This window comes from Marmota monax, unplaced genomic scaffold (assembly GCF_021218885.2).
Source record: "Marmota monax isolate L192 unplaced genomic scaffold, Marmota_monax_Labrador192_F-V1.1 WCK01_AAM20220418_F8-fsc00181, whole genome shotgun sequence".
Classification (NCBI taxonomy): domain Eukaryota; kingdom Metazoa; phylum Chordata; class Mammalia; order Rodentia; family Sciuridae; genus Marmota; species Marmota monax.
The window spans coordinates 832,962-857,562 of record NW_026694276.1 but is presented as its reverse complement, the minus strand read 5'-3'; the positions used below and the strand labels follow the sequence as shown (position 1 = coordinate 857,562).

General features: G+C 45.0%; 1 protein-coding gene across 2 annotated transcripts in view; it reads right to left on the bottom strand.

Annotated features, from left to right (window-relative positions):
- The window catches only part of Lamtor5 (late endosomal/lysosomal adaptor, MAPK and MTOR activator 5), a 29,076-nt gene extending 5,367 nt beyond the window's left edge, over nt 1-23,709 (bottom strand). Inside the window, exon 1 of one of the 2 annotated variants that reach the window (XM_058586314.1) lies at nt 23,620-23,709. The gene's annotated coding sequence lies outside the window, so the exon portion shown is untranslated. Of the gene's footprint in view, nt 1-18,331; nt 18,533-23,619 lie in introns of those variants that run through there. The other variant, XM_046467133.2, reaches the window with a different exon arrangement.
- Nucleotides 23,710-24,601: the final 892 nt, after the last annotated feature.

Genomic DNA, 24,601 nt, shown 5'->3' with positions numbered 1-24,601 from the left:
TTGAATTCGGAGTCCTTCTTCACTACAAAGTGGTTGTGATGAAACTTGCAGAATTTTAATTTTAAAAAAAAATTCTAGTTTGGGTGTTGTAATTCGGTGGATTTGAACTATTGTTCTAGAGAATTTATGTTCTTAGGAACAGCACAATGTAGGCCAAACAAATTTTAGAACAGCAGTTTAAAACTATTCTTGAAAGATAGGGTTAGTAGGGCTGGGGTTGTGGCTTAGTGGTAGTGTGTTCGCCTAGCATGCATGAGGCCCTGGGTTCGATTCTCAGCACCACATAAAAATAAAGACAATAAAGTCCATCAATAACTAAAAATATATTTAAAAAAAGATACGGTTAGTGGTAGAGTACTTGCCTAGCATGTGTGAGGCCCTAGGTTCGATCCTCAGCATTGCATAAAAAAATAAGTGAATAAAATAAAGGTATTGAGTCCATGCACAACTATGATTTGAAGAAGTTTGTGCCAGGGTCTAGGGAAGTCAGCCTGCTTCCTGCCAGAAGTCATGCCAAGGAAGCTGCACATCTCTGTACCACCTCCTTGTGGTTCCATGTGGTAAAGCTTTGCAGGGCTCTAGTTTTCTAAACCTTCACAGTCTGTCCAAATAGAAATATAATGTGAGTCATATTTGTAATTTTAAATGCCCTGATAGCCATAATAAAAAGTAAAACAAATTAATTTTAATAACATTTTTAATCCAAAATATCATTTTAACATGCAATCAATAAAAATAAAGATAGCTTACACTTTTTCAACTATAGCATGCCTTAAAAATCCAATGTATATTTTATACTTAGAGCACATTTCAATTAAGCCTAACCACATTTCAAATGCTCAATAGCTGTAGGTGGCTAGTGACTATGACACTGGCCAATGTAGCTCCAGGGTATCTTAGCTGATCTCAAAGCCAGATCAATGATTAAAGGATTCTCAGAAGGGCTGCTGATTACTTTTTAAGTTGTAAGGAATGCCTTTGAAAGGCAAAGGAGAAAGCAGGGAGAGAATGGCATCTGACCCACAGCCTTGTCATGTGGGAAGTGATGTGGGAAGGCAAGCTTTCCATACCACCCCCTCTTTCTCTGCCCTGCTGTCCTCCTGCCCCTGAGCAGGAAGGCAGAGGGAAAGGAATAGTGAATAGAAGCTGGGCAAGTGCTGGGGGACTGGAGTGGTGCTGCAGGAGTTATCTGACCCCTAATTGTTTTCTACCTTCTTCAGCTCAATAGGATATTTGATGAAACTTTATTCTTGGTTTTGAACACAAGTGACCATTTCTGGGGGTAATAGTGTTTCAGAGCAAGTCCCATCCATGTTAGCCAAAGTGATTCCACTACCAGTTGTTTGCAGTCCCACAGACAAGATATCAAACAAGTCATGCAGGGAGGACTCTTTGGGCTCAAATTTCTCCTGAAGATAACAGGTTATTTGCTGACAATATAATGTATCCTATTGACTTAAGGCAAACAGTGCCAGGACAGCCTCAGGCAAAAATTTTTTTTTTTTTAAAGAAAGCGTGTGGGATCTGTAAACCCAGCAACTCAGGAGGCTGAGGCAGGAGGCTCATAAGTTTGAGGCCAGCCTCAGAAACTCATTGGACCCTGTCTCAAAATAAAATATAAAAAGGGCTTGGGATATGGCTCAGTGATTAAGTACATCTGGGTTCAGTCCCCCATACAGAGAGAGAGAGAGAGAAAGCACATGGGGTTCAGCACAGAAGGCCCAGTCTATAGAGTCATCCTCTTGACTTCCATGTTTCCACCACTCATGTCTGTGTCTGTTTGATACTTATCAATAGGAGAAGGTCCACAGCACCCACATTAAGGTATTTGTCCTATTGTATTCTCCATTTCTGCATCCTGAGAGCCACAGAGTAAATAGGAATATAATCAATACTCACTGGAGAGTCTAATGGAATATTTTTCTGTATGTATGGTACTGGGGGTTGAACCCAGGGACACTCTACCACTAAGTTACATCCCCAGCCCTTTTTATTTTATTTTTGAGATGAGGTCTTGCTGAGTTGCTGAGGCTGGCTTTGAACTTGTGATCCTCCTGCCTCAGCTTCCTGAGTTGCTGGGATTGCAGGCATTTGCCACTGTGCCCAGCTTGATGACATCTTTTGGAAAGGACTCTGTAACAGAGAACCGTCATGTCCTGAACATTGACCACTTTTAGTCTCTTCTTTCTTCTTCCTCCATAAACAAGCTCTTGGAAATGAAATTCCCAGGAGGGTTCATCAGAGAATGCCAAAGTCCACATGTCCTGACTGAGGGTGGGACAGAAGTGCAGGGGGTCTCAGACCTTGTGTGTCAGTCCAGTGCTGTTGGACCAAAACAACCCTAACCCCTCTTCCTTGACCTAGCAGAATTCTCCTGAGAGGCCCATTTAAGAAGTGCAGCTCTAATAGTGGGTTCAACTCCCTTCTGGATGCAGAGTCTCTGTTCTAGACTGTGGTCACTCTCTCAAGTGCTTGGGGTTACAGGCCTTCAGTGGAATAAGCCCTTATGAACCACCAGAGGGCACCAAGGCCACAGAAAGCCCTGATCAGATGAAGGGTCTGGGGTGGGGGAAAGGAATCTGTGTCTATTGAGATACCGTTGATAGAAACTAGTGAGGAGGGCATCATGCTAGGTGGGCGGGCTTGGAATCAGATGTAGACTTGAATCCTGTCTTGGCCACTGACTACCATATGACTTCTCAGCCTCAGAGGGTACCTCTATGATGTAGAGGTATACCAGGGTGTAGGGAAGAGTATAGAGGTATTTTATGTAAGGGGCTGGTGCATTGTGCACATCAGTCTGAGTAAGGAAACCTGTTTGTTTCTTCAGGTTGTTTATTATCTAGGTGAAGGCTGAGAATGTAGCTCAGTGGTAGAGCACTTGCCCAGCATGCAGGAAGCCCTGGATTTGGTCCCCAGCACTGCAGAAAGAAAGAAAGAAAAATAATAATAATAATATAATCTATGTGAAGGTGGACATAGAAAAAGTTCAAAATAAGAGCAGAACAGCTATAGGCACCGAGCAGTCTAGTGCTCATGAGAGAGGCTAGGTTTACATAGCTTCTTTTTAGAGCTGTGTTAAATGAGGCTATTATGGTTTGGATGAGAGGTATCCCCCAAAAGCTCACATGGGAGACAATGCAAGAAGGTTCAGAGGAGAAATGGGTTACAAGAGCCTTAACCCAACCAGTGAATTAATCCCCTGATGGGATTAATTGAGTGGTAACTGAAGGCAGGTAGGGTAGGGCTGGAGGAGGTGGTGCATTGTGGGTGTGGCTTTGGGGTATATATTTTGTATCTGGTGAGTGAAGTCTGTCTCTCTGCTTCCTGATCATCAAGTGAGCCGCTTCCCTCCGCCACACTCTCCTGCCATGATGTTCTACCTCATCTCAAGCCCTGAGGAATGGAGCTTACTGTCTGTAGACTGAGACCTCTGAAACTGTGTGAGTCTGCAAATAAACTTTTCCTTCCCTAAAATTTTTCTGGTCAGATCTTTTAGTCACAGCAGCAAAAAAGCTAAGTAAAACAGAAGTAATTAAGTAGACTTTTTTTATGTATTTCTTATAATAATAGGCTTTTCTGTAGTATAAAAATTATAAAACACAATGAGGAAAAACAGTCAAGTGAAATTCTAGCCCTAACTGTAATGTAAAATAGCTAACTAGGGCTGGGGATGTGGCTCAAGCGGTAACGCACTCGCCTGGCATGCGTGCGGCCTGGGTTTGATCCTCAGCACCACATACAAACAAAGATGTTGTGTCTGCCGATAACTAAAAAATAAATATTAAAATTCTCTCTCTCTCTCTCTCTGTGTCTTTAAAAAAAAGTAATTTGTTAAAAAACAATAAAAAATAAAATAAAATAGCTAACTAGAATGGAGTAAGATTTGGAGAAGCTGGAGATGGGAAAGCCACTTTTTAGGATCACAAGCTGCCTTCCTGCTAAAGCCTCTCACCCCAATGGAGCTGAGACACAGCACCCTGGTGGGGAACACCTCTGCCTTTCCAAAGCTGCTACTATTATGTCCCCCCTTTATAGTTAAAATCCTGAGGCTTAGAAGATCAGAATTTGCTCAAGATCTCACTGCTGGCAAGAGATGGAACTGAACTATTATCCTCCCTCTGTCACTTCAGCCCTGGCACAGTGCTAGAACTGAATAGAAGGAAGCGGGGCTGTTTTGGAGGCCCTGTCCAGATCCCTTATTCTACAGAGAAGGAACCTGAGGCTCTGAGAAGGGAAGTGGCTGATGGAGACCTTTTACTTTAGATTTTTAACTTTCTTTTGAAATCCAACTCTATGGTGCTTCCAGATGCTGCCCCAGAGCTTTAGTTCAACCAGCTCCAGAGACATTCATTGTGATGGATTGAAAGGTGTCTCTGAAAGATTCATATGTAGGGTCCTAACCCCCAGAATCTCAGAATGTGACCTCCTTTGAAGATAGGACCTTTGTAGACGTAATCCAGTTAAAATGAGGTTATTAGAATGGACCTTCATCCAGTATATGATTGGTGTCCTTATCTAAAGAGAAAATTTGGACTCAGAAGTGCTTAGAGGAAAGATAACAGGAGGTCATAGAGGGAGCAGACAGCCATCTCTAAGCAAGGAGAGAGACCAAGAACAGATCCTCCCTCACAACCCTCAGAAGTAAACAAACCTTGCCAATACCTTGATTTTTGACTTCTACCTTGCAGACTTGTGAGACAATGCATTTCTGCTGGTTAAGCCACCCAGTTTGTAGTATTTTGTTATGGTGTTCCCAGGAGACCAATATGCTCACATATCCATAAAACTGGTAGTCTCCCATTCCTACAAGGACTGGTTGAGAAGATCACCCTCCCAGGGACAAAAGGAGATGATTTATCCAGTCTGCCCCCAGACTTGCTACTTGGCTAAGATATGCTTCTTTTATTGGACATTGACCATAGTAGCATGACACACTTGCCTTTGACCTTGAATCTGTTTTATGTCTCTGAATTTGACCTATAGAAAATGCTCAATAAATGTGTGTAGAAGAAGTGAGTGGGAAAATAGGCTCCTGGCCACTCTAATTCTCTTCAAGTAATGGGTTGGGCAGGGCAGTTGGGTATAGGCTGTCAGTGGATGGAAGGTGAAGTTGGGCATTGTCACATAAAGTTTAGAGCTGACCTCAAGTTCTGGAAGACCCAGTGAAATATATTTTAGATGATTCAGGGTGGGCTAAAAAAGTTCCAGTGCAGGAAGCTATTTTCCCACTGCTTTATTAATTTTGCTACTAAGGATAAATGAGATGCAGACTTCTATATCCAAGTCTTCGTTAGATGCCCAGTTAATGCAGCCATGACAAATGAGAATGAAACCCCTTATGAATAAAAAAAAGATCAACCCAGTATAAAAAATTGCAGAGCAGAGAAAAGAAAATTTAGAGGAGCTGATAAAATACCGTAGCCTTAATTAGACTGTCTGCATCACACATCAAATCAGCCTTAATGCCAAGATTTATTGGCCTTGGAACTGGGTAAATGAAATAAGTGCTTGAAAATAAATGGAAAAGAAATCACCTATATTGCAATGTATCTGGGGGGCTGGCCTGCACGCAGGCTTGGCCAAATGTGGGTATGCAGCAGCTTTGCTGTGTACCACTGATCCCACCAGTTACCAGTCCTGCTTCCTCACATGTTAACATATAGCATTAAAGAAGCACGTGGAGGCAAGCACATAGAGCAGGGTTTAATTTAAAAAGGAGTAACACAGACTTCTCCAGGGAGGGAGAAGGGGGCCATAGCTGGTATCCTGAGATATATCCCAAGAAGTGAGAGTGTTCTGCCTCTTTTATACATCCTAAATTTTCTTTGTTCTCTTGCTCTCTCCCCCCTTATCTCTCTCCTTCCTGTGTACATGACTAGGCCCAGGAGATGGCCCAGGTGGGATGGCCCAGGAGGAGCCAAGGTGGAGTGATCTGGCCAGGAGGGGGGCCCTGGGTGCATTAATTAACAACTTTTACAACTCCCTTTATTGGAGCAGGGGCAGGTTATCTTGGTAAGGATGAAGGAAAGGCTCTGAGGAATTAACATTTAAATTCCTCAGGGGTGGTCTCCAACTTCTGGAGACCCAAACTGGCCTCTGTTCTCGTGATCCAATGCAATTTACCTATTTACACTGACTGCCTGCCTTAAATTCTGGCTTTACCACTCTACTGGACATGCCTCCTTGGAGCCCCAGGTGGGTGTCAAAACCCTGCTTGTGGGAGCACAGTAGGTGGTGTGGTTAACTGGCCCTGCTGTTATCCTGAAAAATCGTCCTTGAGCAGTGAAATACATTTGTATCTTTTTTTTCCCACCACCTATACATTTAGTAAGGTGGTGAGAACCAGGTGTTACTGGTTCTCAGAGAATGTGGAATCAGATGGCCCACTCAGTTCTCACAGTTCCACCATGGAACAGAGCAGGAACTTACTTTCTGACTGCCACAGTCCACCTTGAAATCCATGATTAGATTTGAGAGCTTATTTGCTATCACAACATGTAATTAGCTTCTTGTGAGACTTTGAACAAGTTCTCTTATGCCTAATATCTGTTTAGATAGTGATAGTACCAGCTCATACAGTATTGTGATAATTCCAGGAGACAGAGCATACAAAGCTCCTAGCACAGTCTCAGAGACCACTGGAAGCACAGAATCAATGAAAGCTCTTTTTGTTTTCGGGATCCCAAGAAGTGAGGAGCTGAGACATTTGAAGTAGGCTATCACTCAGGGTTCTTATTTATTTTTTATTTTTTAAATTTTTTTTGGTACTAGGGATTGAACTCAGAGGCACTTGACCACTGAGCCACATCCCCAGCCCTATTTTGTATTTTATTTAGAGACAGGGTCTCACTGGGTTGCTTAGTGTCTTGCTTTTGCTGAGACTAGCTTTGAACTCAGTGATCCTCCTGCCTCAGCCTCCCAAGCCACTGGAGTTACAGGCATGGGCCACCACACCCAGCCCAGGGTTTTTAATTTTAAAGCAATAATTGCTGACCATGGCTTACGGAGTATGAAAGGAAATTATTACAATGACATCAGGTAGCTCATGGAATTGGAAAGGCAAAAAAGCTAAAATCATGGCATTTGCAGGTAAATGGATGGCGTTAGAGATGATAATGCTAAGTGAAGTTAGCCGATCCCCCCCCCCAAAAAAAATGCCGAATGTTTTCTTTGATATAAGGAAGCTGATTCATAGTGGGATAGGGAGGGGGAACAAGGGATACACTAACTCTAGATAGCGCAGAGGGGTGGGAGGGGAAGAGAGGGGGCATGGGGTTATTAATGATGGTTGAATGTAATGATCATTAGTATCCAAAGTATATGTATGAGGACACGAACTGATGTGAATACACTGTGTATACAACCAGAGATATAAAAAATTGAGCTCTATGTATGTAATAAGAGTTGTAATGCATTCTGCTGTTATATATAAATAAAAAAAATAAATAAAAGTAAAAAAAAAAAGAGCTCAGTCTAAGCTTCCAGGGCCAAAAGTTGTAATATGCCCATGCTGCCCTTGCCCCTGGCAGGAATGTGCCACACCTGCCAGCTGCACAGGGGCCCCTTCTGCAGTAGGAATATAGCCCCACACCCACTGCTGCCCTTGCCAGCCAAGAGGAATTTTCCCAGAGCCTCTGAACTGAAGCCTAGGTACATTTGAAGGTGGAGCCTGAGTTACATGTCTGGCTTCTGTTGTAAGATCAGTTGGGGAGGAAACATTCTGCTTTCTGTAATTCTCATGAATACCTAAACCACAGCAAAGCCATTGATGGGGGGCTGGGTATCAAAGAAGCATACCAAGTGTCTCTTCCTGCGGGCTTCTTGCTTTGCAGGGAGCAGATTCCACTGGGACACCTACCGCCCCTTTCACAACTTGGAGAGCAACTTTTCTGGGCAGCATCCATGCCCTGGCCAAGGGGAGGGATGCATTCTGCCCTGTCTGGAGCATGAGCCCAGACTTACAGGAAGTTCAAGAGCACTGGTCATTTTACAAGGTGCATCTAGAGATAATGGCAGTAAAAAGGAGTCCCAGAGTCTAGGTGTTAGCTATGGCCTCACTGTAGATCCACAATTTCATTCCTTTATTGTTCCCTCACCCATAGTTTGCCAAATACCGTGCTTGGAACAACAGTAGAGCAGGCAGGGTCCTCATTTCCTCACTCAAGGCTTGTGGTCTATACAGTAAATAAGCTAGAAATAATGAAAAAGAAGTCCTGAGTTAAGTTTTTGGAGAAGATACACTTTCCAGATGTGACAGTGACAGCAGTCTATATATACTTTTGGCCCTGGCCAGAGCCTGTGGCCAGTGCTGCAGTTTGCAGACACCAGATTCTAAGGAAAGGACTCAGGATCAGGCAGCTGACCCTCTCCACGCCTTTCAGAAACAGAGCTGCCTCAGGGATGGGGTTGTGGGGAGGAGAGAGGGAGGGAAAGGAGGATGAAAAGAGAAGCATCAGGATCAAGGCCTTGTCTGTGTCTTTACCCTCCATGATGCCTAGATAAACATCTGACTCTTGGAAGGTGGTCAGTAAACATCTGTTCTGTTAGAGAAGAACTCCCCAATGGAAACGTTGACCCTCTCCAACCCTTCATCTGTACCTCATTCCAGCTTCCAAGGAACCAGCAGGAATGGTGACAACCACAAGTGTCAACAGCAGTGAAGGCGGCAGATGCTCTTTCTAAAATACTTGACTGCTGCAGATCTCACCTCTCAAGGCCTGGGTTTTAGTATCTGTAAGCTTGGTATTTTCTCTTGCAGTTAAAGAACAGTCAGGGGTTTTTTTGTTTGTTTGTTTTTTGTTTTTGTTTTGTTTTGGGTACTGGGGATTGAACCCAGAGGCACTTAACCACTAAACCACATCCCAGCCATATATATATAAAATTTAGAGGCAGAGGCAGGGTCTCAATTATTTGCTTAGGGCCTCACTAAGTTGCTGTGGCTGGCTTTGAACTCACCATCCTCCTGCCTCAGCATCCCAAACTGCTGAGATTATAGGTGCGCACCACCGCTCCTGGCTACACAGTTCATTTTAATCCCATGGTCATCCTCTGAGAGATCTCTTTCCCCATGTTATGGATGAAGCAACTGAGGCCCAGAAAGGTCCACTGACTTGTCAAGGTGTTTAGTACTTGAAAGTGCCCAGGGCCTTGGATACCAAGCCTGAGGCCACCACTCTTTGGGATATTCATCCCAGGTATGCGGGCTCATCTGTAACTCTGTTTTTGCAACCACTTGAGATAAGAGCCCTGTGAGTCAGTCCCACAAAGTGGCTGAGAGCTGCCTCCTTCCCATCCCTCCCCCTTCCGCCCCCCCCCCCCCCCCCCCCCCCCCCCCCCGCCACCAGCAACGGGAGGACTTGTCCCCATGTCTTCAGCACCACACAGTATATCAACTGCCACATTAATTCTGGGCCATCAGCATTCTCCCCCAGGAGAAGGTCAGAGGAAAGGAGACTCATATCTCATTGGAATTTTCAATTGCCAGAGGGGAAATAAGATGAATATAATCTATCAAGGTGGGGAAGAGCTAATCTGAAAGCAGCATAGATCACTTTAAGAAGAGAGCAGTTTCTCAGTCTCTGGACAAGAGAAAGTGAAATGAGGACCAACTTTTTTTTTTTTTTTTTTTGTGAAAACATCAATGAACAGAGAAAATGTCTAAGGTCAAGGGCAGCAAGTTCTCTGGCTCTCTCCACTTGCCCTTCCCCAAGATGGTCATTATGTTTCTTATGTACACACACAGGACAAAGTCCATTCCCTGTTCCTTGAAAAATAGTTAAACTTTGGTGAGGATTGATTATTGCCAGGCAGTGAATGAGTGTTTTATACAGTCATGTGCTTGACCCAGGGATACCTTCTGAAAAATGCATCATTCAGTGATTTTGTCTTACGAAGTGTATGTTCACACACTAGATAAGTGAGATTTTCCTGGGGGCCTGGGTACTGGGGATTGAATCCAGGGATGTTTTACCACTGAACTACATCCATAGTCCTTTTTATTTTTTATTTTATTTTCTTAATATTTATTTTTTTAGGTGTAGATGGACACAACACAATGCCTTTATTTTTATGTGGTGCTGAGGATTGAATCCGGGTCCCGCCGGTGCTAGGCGAGCACTCTACCACTGAGCCACAATCCCAGCCCCCTTTTTATTTTTTTTTTAAATTTGAGATAGGGTCTCCCTAAATTGCTGAGGCTGGCCTCAAACTTGTGATCCTCCTGCCTCAGCCTCCCAAATGTTAGGGATTACAGGTGTGTGGCAACTGGCAATCCTGACTTCCTGCTGCTTCTGTCATGCACTGGCAGCGTGTACTTAGTGGTGTTCTTGCAGGCCCTGGGCTCTCACTTGGCAGTTCACAAAGGTTTCAATTTATAGCCTGCGACTTTGCTCCCAAGCAAGACTATAGTTCTGCCCTTAAAAGTCTGGAAACCTGGCGTTGACTTGACCTCCCAATGTATGAAAGTCCTTCAGGCCTTGAATAGGGAGTTTTCATCCATATTGAGGATATGTTCCGGCAAATAATTTCCCTCCACAATCAACTCATTTGAAGTTTCCAAATAATCTTCATCTCCCTTTGCATCAGTGCTCCCAAACTCACCACTGACTCTCACATGATGTCATGAATAACATCATTATAAATGATGGAATCTTTTTTGTGTGTTTGTTTGCAATGCTGGGGATTGAACTCAGGACCTTGCATGTGCTAGAGTCAGCCCTTTTTATTTTGAGATGATATCTTGCTAAATGGTCCAGACTGGTCTCAAACTTGTGATCCTCCTGCCTCAGCCTCCTGAATCGCTGGGATTACAGGCATGAGCCACTGTACCCAGCAGGTCCAGCCTTTTCTTTCAATATCACAAACTCTTTGCTTTGGCCGTGATCTTCATGGTGCTGAAGAGGATATGTTGGTCTACAATCCAGGCCATTAGAAGTTTCTCCATATCTGATACAGAACCTTCTCAAATTTGTAGTAGTGTTGCAGTCCCTTAATAGCTTCTGTCATTTTGCTTCTGTTCATCAAGATCATACCTATTGCGCAACGGGATGTGCCTGGCTGGAGAGAAGTAACTATTGCTGATTGTTTCCAGGTCAATCATGACATGGCCTCTTCCTGGCCCCCTTAGCAGAGGATTTTTTTATGTTGGGAGACCTTGATGAACAAAGCAATGTAGGATTAAATCAAGCATGAAAGAAAATGATGGCATTGAGAATGAGATAAACACACTCCTGGGCACGGTGGTGCACGCCTGTAATCCCAGCAATGCCAGAGGCGGAGGCAGGGGGATCACAAGTTCTAAGGCCAGCCTCAGCAACTTAGTGACACCCTCATTCAAAATAAAAAACAAATAGGGGTGGGAATGTTGCTCAGTAGTAAAGCACCCCTGGGCTCAATCCCTAGTACACGCATACACAAAGACTCAGGTAAACATAAGCCGCATGAGACTGCTGCTAGGAAACCATAGCAGAGTTGCAAAATAAACTATTTTTTTCTTTTTATAAATAGAAAGAGAACACACTAAAACAAAGATAGAAATAATAGGAAATACATAAACCAGTAAACATCCGTTTATTACCAAGTATTAAGTCCAACGCATAACTGTGCGTACGTGCTGTTCTTCATATAACGGGCAGTATAGCAGGCAGGCCTATTTACCAGCATTGTCCCAAACATGTGAGTAATGCTTTGTGCTAGGATGTTAAGATTGGTGCACACCTGTAATCCTGGTGACTCCGGAGGCTGAGACAGGAGGATCGCAAGTTCAAAGCCAACCTTGCCAACATAATGAGGCACTAAGTAACTTAGTGAGATTCTGTCTCAAAATAAAAAGGACTGGGGATTTGTTTCAGTGGTTAAGTGCCCATGGGTTCAATTCCTAGTACAAAAAAAAAAAAAAAGATGGTTATGATGTCTATAATGTCACAAGGTGATAGAAAATTTTCAGCTCTGTTATAATCTTGTTGGGCCACAGTGGTATATTAGGGCTGTGGTTGACTGGAACATGATTATGTGGCACGTTACCATACTTATTATCCAGAGACCTAAAATGATAAGTGAGTTAGGTGCTGTTCTTTGTGCCACTTTACACATATGGAAACTGAGCTTCAGGTGGTTGACTTGCCCAAGGCTACCCAACCAGTGAAGGGTGAGATCAAATGCATACTAGCTGACCCCAAGCAATGCAGGTGCCTCAGCCCCCAAAGTAGCCTGGGCATTCCTGCTTGAAGACCACTGTCCCTTCTCTCCACCCCACTCATTGGCCAAAGGGCCAATCCCTCAGGGATCCCTGCTGACTCCAAAGGGGACCTGCCCTTTACTAGTTGTCTAGAGGCTGGGCACAGCTAGGGGATGGAGGGCCTGAGGCCTCAGTCAAGGTTCTGGACAACCGAGGCTCAAGGAGGGTTGGGGTTGGTAAGCCGAAGGCAAAGGTCCCAACAGCACAGGTGACATCAGCATGCAGGGCTTAGAATGCTGAGAACCTCCTGGCTACTTCTGCGAATGAACTTGAAGTGGAGAAGTGAGGCCCCGAGGATCTCTTGGTCAGTCAGAAACCAGGTCATCCAGTATCTGCCCAGCCGTGGTGTGGGCCACAGGGAGAACATCAGAAATGCCATGGCTGTGAGTTAGGAAGGCTTGGGGACACAATGATAGAACTTCCAAAGGAAGTGCACCCCTGGGATGCTCAGAATGCATGAATCTCAGTGTTAAATCCCAACCCTATGTACCAGCCAGGGGCAGAAGCCCCATCCATGGTGAAGAGCCCTAACTGGGTCTAATGTCAAGGTCACTCCAAGGCTGCAGGTCTCATCCTCTGCAGCCAGAAGCAGGTTTCCTAATGAATATCACTTTCACTCTGACAGAGCTGGCTGCTCTGTGTCGGGCTTTCTTGCTGTTTATCCCTCTGACTGATGCTGGTAACATTTAGAGTCTGTCAGGGAGATATTTCACGGCTGCCCTCTGTGGTGGGTGGAGACAGCCAGGAAGTTCGATTCCCTGGTTAAGGCAGAACCGGAGATGACAGGAGGTGTTGATGGAAAGGCCCAGACTCTCCTCGGGTAGGAGAAGGGGCAGCATGGGCTGTGAGGGGTGGCAACCCAGGGCTGGAGCGGGGACCTCTCGTGCAGGACCTGAAGGGAACGGTGGGGGAGGCAGCCAGGAGCTTTATCCTGGGCTTTTTCACGTGGACACATCACATCTGTGTTGGCTGCTGGGAAAGGCACACAATGGAAGCAAAGGGGGAGGAGAAGGGTTTCCTGCCATCCCCAGAGTCTGAAACGTCTGCTCCAAACCACCATTGCTCCCTACCAGGATTTCATGCACTCATCATGAGGCTGATCTCAAAAGGGACCAAGTGTGTTGCATCCCCCAACGAGGACTGACTTTCGCTCTGCCCCCATAGCACTTTGTACATTACTGTCAAAGCATAAGTCTCAAGAACTTAAACACACGATTCTTCTCCATATGTATATATATATAGAATGGATGCAGGCAAAGACTCAGTGACTCATGCATGAGGGGACCAATAAGATAGGAAAGCTGGGTCAAAGAGACTGGGTATTTATAGGCATTCCAAAGGGAATGTTAGAAATAGTTTTCTAGGTTGAAAATAAAATTGGTTGCCCTTGCCTATGTGATTAATGGTTTTTGACCCAAGGATGCCAACAAATAGTGTTGGGGAAACTGGCTATCCACATGCTAAAGAATGAAGGGGGATGCCTCCCAGGTACCATAGATACAGACATTGACTCAAAATGAATCAGGATCCTAAACATAAGAGTTAAACTATAAACTCTTAGAAGGAAACACAAGGGGAAAACTTCATGACATTTCACAATGATTCGTTGGCTATGACACCAAAAGCACAAGCCACAAGAGAAAAAAAATAGAGAACCTGAACTTCATCAAAATGAAAAACTCTGATACATCGTAGGACACTGTCCACAGAGTAAAAATGTAACCCCATGGAACTGGAGAAAATTTGCAAATCATATATCTAATAACAGGCTAATATCCAGAATATATAAAGAACTCCTGCAATTCAACAACAACAACAACAAAATCTGATCTACTTTTTTTCTTTTGCAGTACTGGGGATTGAACCTAGGAGTGCTCTACCACTGAGCTATATTCCCAGTCTTTTCTATTTTTTTTAATATTAAGACAGGATCTCTGGGCTGGAGAAGTGGCTCAAGCGGTAGTGCATTTGCCTGGCATGCGTGTGGCTTGGGTTCGATCCTCAGCACCACACACAAACAAAGATGTTGTGTCCGCCGAAAATTAAAAAAGAAAAAAAAATTAAAATTCTCTCTCTCTCTCTGTGTCTCTGTCTCTGTCTCTCTCTCTCCCTGTTAAAAAAAAAAAGACAGGATCTTAGGTGGGGTTGTAGTTCAGTGGTGGAATGCTCCCCTGGCATGTAGGAGGCACTGGGTTCTATCCTCAGCACCACATTAAAAAAAAAAAAAAGTAAAAATGAGGATATTGTGTCTACCTACAACTAAAAAAAAAAAAAAAGACAGGATCTCACTAAATTGCTGAGGGTCTCACTAAATGAGGCTGACCTTGAACTTGTTATCCTCCTGCCTCAGCCTCCCAAGTCACTGGGATTATAGATCTGAGTCACCAACCCCAGCTTGATTTAAAAAATTAACAGAAAACTTGAATAGACATTTCTCCAGAGAAGATAAAAAATGGCCAACAAACATGAAAAGATGTTCAACATCACTAACTATTAAGGAAATGCACATCAAACCCACAATGAGATATCACCTCACATCCATTAGGATCACTGTGATACTATCAAAAATCAAAAAATAGCTCAGGGGAAGAATGCTTGCCTAGCATGTACAAGACTGTGAGTTTGATCTCCAGCACTGCAATAAATATCAACAACAAAAAAATATAAAATGACAAGTGTTGGTGAGGCTGTAGAGAAATTGGATCCCTTGTGCACTGTTGTTAGGAATGTAAATGCCACTGTGGAAAACAGTAATGTTTTCTCTCAAAAAAAATTTAACAGAGGGGCTGGGGGTGTGGTTCAGAGGTGGAGCGCTTGCCTAGCATTCAAGAGGCACTGGATTAGATCCTCAGCACCACATGAAAATAAAGATATTGTGTTCATCTATAACTAAAAAAAAAATATTTAAAAAAAGTCAACAGAGTATTACAGTGTAATTCAGCCATTCCACTTCTGGATATATACCCAAAACAATTGAAAGCAGGATCTTCTGCAGATATCTGTATGTGATATCCAAAAGCTGGAAGCAGCCCAAGTGTCTGGTTTTTTGGTTTTATTTTTGGCTAATAGGGCTTGAAACTATTGACACTCTCCACTGAGCCACATCCCCAGCACTATTTTAATTTTTTAAACTTTGAGACAAGATCTCACTAAGTTGGTGAGACTGGACTTGAACTTGGAGAATCCTTCTGCGTCAGCCTCCGGAGTCTTTGGGACCGTAGTTGTGCACTGCCCCACTTGGCCCAAGTGTCTATCAGTGGATAAAGGAATAAACAAGATGTGACATATATGAACAATGGAATCTATATCAGCCTTCTTAAATGAAAGGAAATTCTGGTATATGCTATAACATGGGTGAATATGGGGGACACTGTGCTCAGGGAATCAGCCAATAACTGAAGGACAAATGCCATTAGATTCCACTCTTCAAAGTACCAAGAAGTCAATAGTCAAATTCATAGACAGATTATAGGATGGATATAGGATGGTGGTTGCTAGGAGTGGTGATGGGGAGGGAGAAATAGAATGGGGATTTCTTGTTTCATGGGTATAGAGTTGTAGCTTTGCAAGAGGAAAAAAGTTCAGGAGATGGATGGCGGTGATGGTGCCTAGCGTGAGTGCATGGAATATCACTGAACTGTTCACTGAAAAATGGTTAAGATGGTAACTAATATGTGCATTTTACTGCCAACAATAAAAAACAGCCCAGTGCGGCAGCACACGCTGCTTGGGAGGCTGAGGCAGGAGGATCTCAAGGTCCGATCCAGCCTCAGCAAACTGTAGCAAGGCTCTAAGCAACTCAGTGAGACCCTGTCTCAAAATAAAAATAAAATGAGCTGGGAATGTGGCTCAGTGTTCAAGTGCCTCTGGGTTCAATCCCTAATACCAAATAAATAAATAAATAAATATTAAAAACCAAGACCTGGCAATTAAAAACATAATCTTTGTTGTTATCTTTTCTATCGGATAGAAATTATTTCTATCTTCATTGGGCAAGATCTGCAAATAAATATGTAACTTCATAGAATCTGGGTCCTTATGAGTAAATAGCCAAATCACAGGGAGATAGATTCCCTGAGGTAATTAAGCAACCACTGGGTAGGATTGTGAAACAATGCCCAGGATGAGGCTGGCAGAACATGCTGTACTCTGTTAGCCTTATTACCAAGATTTGGATTATTAGTATTGTTTTTTAGTATCATAGTCATTTATGTCTGTGTTTTTCCACTGACTCTCTTGAGGACGGTGACTATGTCTTGTTCATCTTAGCCTCCTCACCGTGTGCTCTGGCCAGTTGAACTTCAAGACTGAGCACCATGGCCTAGTGGGCTGGGAACAGTAGACCTGCATTGTCATTGTTTCTGTGACCTTGATCAGATCTGTGATTTCCTGGAGCTATGCTACACTCACCCATCAAAGGATGAGCTTACTGGGTGCAGTACTGGGCCCTGGGGTGCTGTCTGATCTCTGGGTTTTCTTCCAGGTCTACAGAGTTTGGATTCTGATTTGGTCTAATCATTCACACCTAAAAGGAGTTAACTTCACACAGACACCTAAACCAGATGGATAATGACTAAGTAAAGAGCTTGTTTTGGGTTTGTGCAACACCCAGAGGCATTTTTTTTTCTTGCTTTTCTTGGAAGAAGCATCCTAGATGTTATCTAAGCCTGTGACCCTGGCTCCTGGGCTAGGACACTGTAGGATGAGGACGTGTGATTTTGTAACCTAGCTAGAGAAGAAACAGCTGTTTCCTGGTGGCAGGACTGTCTCCTCTCAGAAGCTGGGGGCCCTGGGTAAGCAGGCCCTGGAGGAGACAGAGCTGGCGTCTGAGCCTGCCCTTGAGGAAGGAGCAAATTACCGTCTAATTAAGAATTCATGAGACTCTTGTCGCTGTTTTCAATTAATTTCTTGACAAATTCTGGCTGTCCCTCTTGTTTTTCTTAGGACAGGAGGAGTCCTGGCGATCCAGTCATGAGCTCTGGGGAGCTCTTGCTGAAATTAATTTGAGTGCTTTGGAATGAGATTTACACAGCAGAGAGGAGCCGGCTGGGGCTACTCCTCTTGGCAGGCGCTCCCAGGGCATTGGAGATGTTGTCACTTCTTTTCCCATGATGTGCAGTGTCCTCAAAGGCCTTAGGAGCTATGTCCTGCCTTAACCCAGCCTGCCCCCATGTCCCTTGTGCCCCTGCCATGGAGGTCCTTCTACTTCTCTTGGCCTTGGCTCTCACAGGCTGACCAGCAAATCCATCCTCTGGCCCCCGCCCAGCCCAGCTTGGGCTCCAACTTGCAAGCACTGATGGGGCCTTCAGGTATCCGCTGCCTGCATCAGGAGGTGAGTCCCAGACTCCTGCCTGTCAGCTCGCCTTCATCATGGCCACAGGTGGGACTGGAGACTTGATGCTGGGACCCACAGGTCTCTGGTGTTTTTTTCTCCATCCCCCATCCTTGGGTTGGAAGATGGTGAGGGGGAGCTGCCCAAATGAAGCATATCCTTGGTTCCTTGGGGCTGCCTCACTTCCTCTCTAGATCCTCAATCTCCACCCACAGAGAAAACCAAGAATCTCTTCCCGGCACCATATCCATCTTTCCCTGACTGTTAAGCATTCCTGCTCTGAAAACAAAAACCACCATAAAAACAATGAGTCTGCTTCTTTGTTCAAAGCTTGTCCTATTTAGGTGATTTAAGGGGAGGAATCAGAGCCCCAGAGGAGTTCAATAATTTGTCTTAAGTGTACCCGCTAATAAAGGGCAGAAGAATGAGAATCCTAGCTCGGTTCTAAATGACTGCAGTATCCATGTTCTTTCTTACGTTTCCCTTTCCCTCTCTTTTGTAATTGTTTTTTAAAAAGATTTAATTTGCTTTCTATTATAAAAGGAGCATATGCTCAAACAGAAAATGTAGAATTGTGTGAAGATAAAACAACCCCCCAGTCATTAGCAATCCCACCTTGCTAAGATCAAATGTTAACGATTTCTTTTTTTTTAATCTTTTTTCTTCCTGTGTGCAGACATGTGCGTGTTTGCACACACACCAGCAAAGTGGAATCACATTTTATATTTCCCGACATCAATGCATGATCTTCAACCCCATACCTGTTATCGCTTCAAAGCAGGTTCTGCTCAGCTTCATCTTTTTCTGCAACTAATAAATGTTGTTTCTGGGCTGCAACCCGGGGGCACCTGGAAGCTTTTTCTAGCAGACTGTTCTGGTTTGTGCTGGAGATGTCTGCTGTGCAACAGATAACATACTTCTATTTTCCATGAATCTGCCAAACTGAATTCAGGATGGGTGTGTTGTCTTGTTCAAAGCCAGAGAGAGAGAGAGAGAGAGAGAGAGAACTGATCCATGACTAGAGTGCTGTTCTCAGAAGTACACTCCAAAGGCAGTTTGGCCTTTTCCTGAGGGGAATCAGTTAACTGGCCTGTGGGGAACAATTCTCAAAGTGAACTTCATGGGCATAATGGGAGTCCCTGACCTTGGGACCTGAAAGTGCTAGGTCTTATTTTGCTCAGAGTTCAAAACCATTTTGAGAGGGTAAACGTTAACTGAGTTAAAAATGAACAGTGTTTGCTGGAATCCTCTGAGCCTGAAGGACTCACGCTGGCTCCTGTGTATGTGTCACGTGGCCTCTGTCCAGGATGAGCAGGGTGGGATGACTTTTCTAGAAGTCCCTATCCCAGAAGGTGGGGTCTCTGGGCCTTTTCAGGGATCAGTCCTGGCCTCTGCCAAAATGTATATATTTTTTAATATATATATATATATATATATATATATATATATATATATATATATTTTTTTTTTAGTTCTTGGCGGACACAACATCTTTGTTTGTATGTGGTGCTGAGGATCGAACCCAGGCCGCACGCATACCAGGCAAGCACGCTACCGGTTGAGCCACATCCCCAGCCCGAAAATGTATATATTTTTAAAGCAGCTGATTCTGCAAACCACAAGGGGTGGAGAAATAAGAGCTGATGACTTTATAGCTCCATTCCTAACATCAGCAATCCATAGCATCCAAAGGAAGAACTGTGATTCCAAATAGGAAACCTGAATTAGGAGGCTGAATGCAAAGCTTGAGTTAATTTCTGTGATTAGAGGCAAAAACGTAACTTGGGCCTTCTAGGGTGTTGATTTAACATTCGAGCAGCCATCTGAAATGTTAACCACCGTCTTATAAGTTTCATTTTCCTATACTTCCTCTTATCTGAACTCCCCCTATCCCCATTAGTGACCTACCCATGGTACCATAACCCTAAGCCAACCCCAGAAGGACATGACACCTTGACTCTGGAAAGCCCCACGGTACCATCGACCTAAGCCAATCCCACACTATTCCCCATCCACCAAACTCAGATGCAAGCACCCCAAGCCTATCCCATAGCGCCACAACTCCAACTCCAAACCCCTACCCCACAAAAGCTGAACACCTGAACATCTCTCTCCTCTCTATAGAGAGTTGGCCTTTGTTTGTCAGCTCTGATGAATAAACTTTCGTGTGGATCTCTGCCTGGTCTCCATCCTTCATTTCTCGCTCGCCCGTCTCTTGCTTTCTCTCTCCTTTCAGGCCTCTCCACCAAGAGTTGAAGCTCCCTTGTTCCTGGGCCTGTGAATGGTATCTCATTAACATTTCCCAGTGTAAATGGATTATTTCTTTGTTGGGTCCCTTAGTTAGAAAGTCTCTGGCACCCACGCCAACATTTTCCCATTTGGCTCTCATGGCAGACATCACCAATCAATGTTGACACCCTTCCCCCTGAGCCTCAGATGGCTTTAGACTTGGTCTCCACCCACATCTCTAGGCAGCCATTACAGATCAACCAGCACTGGCCTGGGGAATGAAACCCTCTGCCATTCTGAGTTAGTTTATAATCACAGGCAGGACCTTCATTTCTCATTGGGTAGAATATTTAGAAGGTCTGCAGGTTTGAAGGCATGAAGGCAGGAAGTGGCTGGCAGAGTGGACGCAGATGGAGGAAACTGGGTTGAAGAGAGCCAAGAATTATTTTTTCCGGTCCTGCCTTTTTTCTTTTCTTTTCCTTCCTTTCCCTTCCCCTTCCTTTCTTTGCTGTTGCTAGGGTTTGAACCCAGGGTCTCACTCATGCTAAGCATATGTTCTGCCACGAAGCTGCACTCCCAGCCCCCATTTTCTGATTGAAGACTAGATGTGTCTTCACACTGCCCTGGGCAGCCTCCCCTCCTACCTGTTCCTAGTCCTGCCCCAGGACTCTTCCCACCTCGAGTCAGGGCAGCTTAGGTGCCCTCCTCCCTGAGGGCAGGCAAAGGCAAAGCCCTGTCCCTGGTGCCATGCAGGTGGCCCATGTCCTCTGACGACTCAGTGAACATGAGCCATGTGGAAAGGCTCAGGCCTCGCTAATCCCCTTCCTCAGGAAAAGGCACGCTCTGTTGCTAAATCGTGTGTGGAGAGAAAAAAAGGGAAGCAGCAAATATCCCTATGCTGAGGAAGGTCCTTAAAACTGCCACTAAGAGAATTGGTTTTAATTTAATTGCTTTTACTATTTTAATGAAATATTTCAAATGCATAAAAGGCACATCAGTCTAGGTTAGAGAATAATAAAACAATCATCCATGAACCCTCCGTGCAGTTTAAGAAACTGAGGATTATTTTTTAATGAGAAGAAGAGAGTGATGTAGTTCCTGAGTGGGTCAGGGGCTCTGGGGGCTCTCCAGGAGCATGTGGCTGACTTACTGTAGTGGAAAATTGGCCAGCACAAATTTATCACCCAGTATAAAGCTGCGACTCTCAGCATTCCCATAGCAGCGCTTCCATTTATTACTGTGTTCAATCAACACCAGGTAGAAGGGACATTCCCTCCAGGGTGAGACCCTGACTCTGTCCTGATGGTTGGGTGAGCGGGCTACTCCTATATCACATTCAGAGCATCCTAGACTCTCCCCCCGCCCCCCAAGGATTTCATGGTTCAGCCTGTGCAAGGGATGACTGTCACAAGCCACCATGGGTTGCACCTGGGTCACTGCACCTGGAAGCCTAGTGGATAGAGAATCTGGTGTCCGGGAATGGCCAGTGGACATTTCCTCTGGTCAATTGCCCAGGGACAATGTGAATATCTTTCCCACTCTGCAGTGGCCCTCACAGCACCTGAGATGGGTGGGACCTGCCAAGATGTCAATCAACCTGCTGACTGCAAGAAATCATGGAGCAAGACTCTGCCCTTGAAACCTTATCCCTGCTTTGATGGACCCTCTTAAATAAATCACCAGAGCCATTTTCCCTTTGTCTAGTTCCAGAACCCATGTGGACTATATCTATCAGGGGCTTCACATTCTGCAACTATATTTCTGAGTATTTGTGTTTTGTTACTTACTAATTATCTAAGATCGTAAGTTTTAGGGTGGCTTAGATTCCTGGGCAGAAAGAAGGACCCCCTTACTGAGACACTGGCTGTCACTTTTCCCAAAAGATTCCAGAGCTCAGTGTCTCTAGAGTTCTTTTCCAGAGTCTGGCAAAATCTTCTTTGCTTTCTCATGGCAACTCTCAGACCATGATCCTCAGTAAATCTTTTGGATTTGTGGTACCAGAGTATGGAAAAGCTGGGTGGGTCCCTGACTGGTCCACTAACTTTCCAGGTGGCAGGTCCCTATAGAAGGGGAATCTTCTGTATGTCATAGGGTAGCTAAGGTGCTGGGTTACCCCTCAGAGGTTTAGTGTGCTAAGTGACCCACACACCTTCACCAGGGACCTGGGATAGTCACTTTCTTTTTCTCCTTTTTTAATAGATGGCTTCAGAAATAAGGCATTTAAGCCAGTTGCAGTGGTGAACACCTGTAATCCTAGTGACTTGGGAGGCCAAGGCAGGAAGATGGTGAGTTCAAAGCCAGCCTCACCAACATAATGAGGCCCTAAGCAACTTAGCAAGAACTTTTCTCTAAGTAAAACATTATAAAAAGGGCTGGAGATATGGCTCCGTGGTTAAGCACCTCCGGGTTCAATCCTCGGTATCAAAAAATAAATAAATAAGGCATTTATTATTGCACAAAGCAGAGCAACCAGAGTCAGGCTTTTCTCAGGCTGGCGAGGTCAAGGCCAGAAAACTCCATCACTGGTCATGTAAGACCAAGAATATCACTGAAAAATGTAGTCCAACTTTTAATTCACAAGCAGGACTCAGACCAAGTCTTCTGGGCTAAACATGAGTCTAACCCAGGCCTTAACACATTGGGAAGGAGGTGGGAATGGGTGTTGTCTTCTCACAAATCCCTCTCTGGGATGGAAGAGCACAGACTACTTCCCTAAGCAAAAAGTTCAGGCAGATGGTGTCCACATAAGGGGTCTCCTCTAGTGTCACTATATTGAACAAGAAATGTCCCATTTCCAGGACACCTAGGGTGTCTTCCCCATGTGAACTTTGTGATACTTGAGGAAAGACTTTTGGCTAATAGCTTCCTAGTATTCACCACATTTATAAGGCCCTACTCTGGTGGGAGCTCTCTGGTGTGGAGCGAGGCTAGAGCTTTTGCTGAAAGATTCTCCACGTTGGCGACACTCGTAAGGCCTTTCTCCAACGGGAATGCTGTGGTGTCGCAGGAGGTGGGCCAGTCACTTTCCTTGGGGGTCTGGAACCTTGTTTTGTCACAACAGTAATGCTGTAACAACTGTCCTGGTGCTGCATACTGACTATCCCTCAGCAGTGGTCTATCTTGAAACCCTGCCTCACTGGGCTCTTCTCCTGAAAACCCTTCAGGGACCCCACTGCCTAGAGGTCCAAAGCCCAACTCCAGGCCCGTTGGCCTCCATGAGCGCCCACCTGCCTACATCTCTAACTTTGCCTTTTACTACTGTGGAAGTTAAATTTTGCCCTAAACATTGAACTGGGATCATCTTTGCACATCCCCCCCCCCGCTATGTGGTTCCCAAATCAGCTTTTGCTCATTCCTAGGATTCCTTTCAATGTCCCCCAACTCCCAGGTGACACCCCCTCCCCTACCTTGTAACTGTCTGTGCTCAGAGAGGCCAATGGACTGTTCTGTCACGGAGGAACTGTCACACTCTGTTCAGGTGGCTGTCTTTGAGCACAGACTGAGCCTTATCCTATTCTATAAAGCTTTACGAGAAAAGTTGAAAGGAATATATTAGAAAGTCCCAGGGAAGGAAGCCACTGGCTGTCTCTGGTGGCTGCTTCCTGGCCCCTTCGCTGGAGTCCCTCCTTGCCCTTCCTCAGTTTCCCCAAGACCTTTGCTCTGCTACACATTCCCAGGAAATCAGCCACATTCATAATATCCATTTTCATTGATGACCCCTAAGGGGTCAGCCCCTGCCTCCCTCTGAGGGCCAGAGAAGTCAAGTGGCTGCCCCCAGGGCCAGCAGAGAGGGCCGTCTCCAGCACCACGCTGCACTCACCAAGTGTGCTTCTTGCCTCAAGGATCCATTTGCTTCTCAGGTCTACTGTCTGCCTTCTTGGCCTCGCTGTGTCCTGGGAGGCCGACCTGAGGACAACTATGGGCTCCTAGGCCGGCTGGTTTCTGGTTGGGTTTGGGAATTTGGGAGCTCTCCAAGGAGTAGAGGAATGGAGGAAAGTGCATCTAGGCTTTTACTCCTCTAGCATGCTCCACAAGAGGTCCCCAGGGTGATTGTCCCTTGGTTGAAGGGGCACAGATTCTCTCAAGGGACCATCTCTGTAAGATTTTCTCCTTCTGGTCCAGGTACCTTCCCTACTTGTCTTCTGGATGGGTGAGGTAGGAGCTTCTAGCCCCAGGTTGCCACAGCAACCCTCACATTCCACACCAGCACCTTTTCAGAGGTGGGGAGAAGGGGCGCTCCATGCATTATCCTCATTTGAAAGAGCTCCCGGTTTCCTGCTGAGACCCTCAGTTTCCTTCTCCTGTGTGCCATGAAAAGTGCAACACAAACATCTGTACAATTCTCCTGGCCCCAACCTGGTCCCAACCTTTATTTATTTATTTATTTATTTTTGCAGTACTGAGGATTGAAGCCAGATGTGCTCTACCCCGAGCTACATCCCCACCCCTTTTCATTTTTTTTAAATTTTGAGACATGGTCTTGCTAAATTGCTGTGCTGATCTTGAACTTGTTATCCTCCTACGTCAGCCTCCCAAATCACTGGAAATAGAGGCATGTGCTACTGCGCCCCATCCAAGAACTGATTTCAAAGCTGATGTTCTTTTTACTACCCTGAGCCCTGATCCCCACAAGAATACCTATGTCATTGGGTTATTGGGAGGATTACATGACATGATGCCTGAACTGTGCCTGGCACACAGGTAGGAATGAGTGAGCAGGTGGGGACCCCTCCCCTCATCTCCTGTCTCCCTTGTGTCTATTGGTCCTCTGGTCCTACTCCCCCTAACTGGAGAAGGTATCT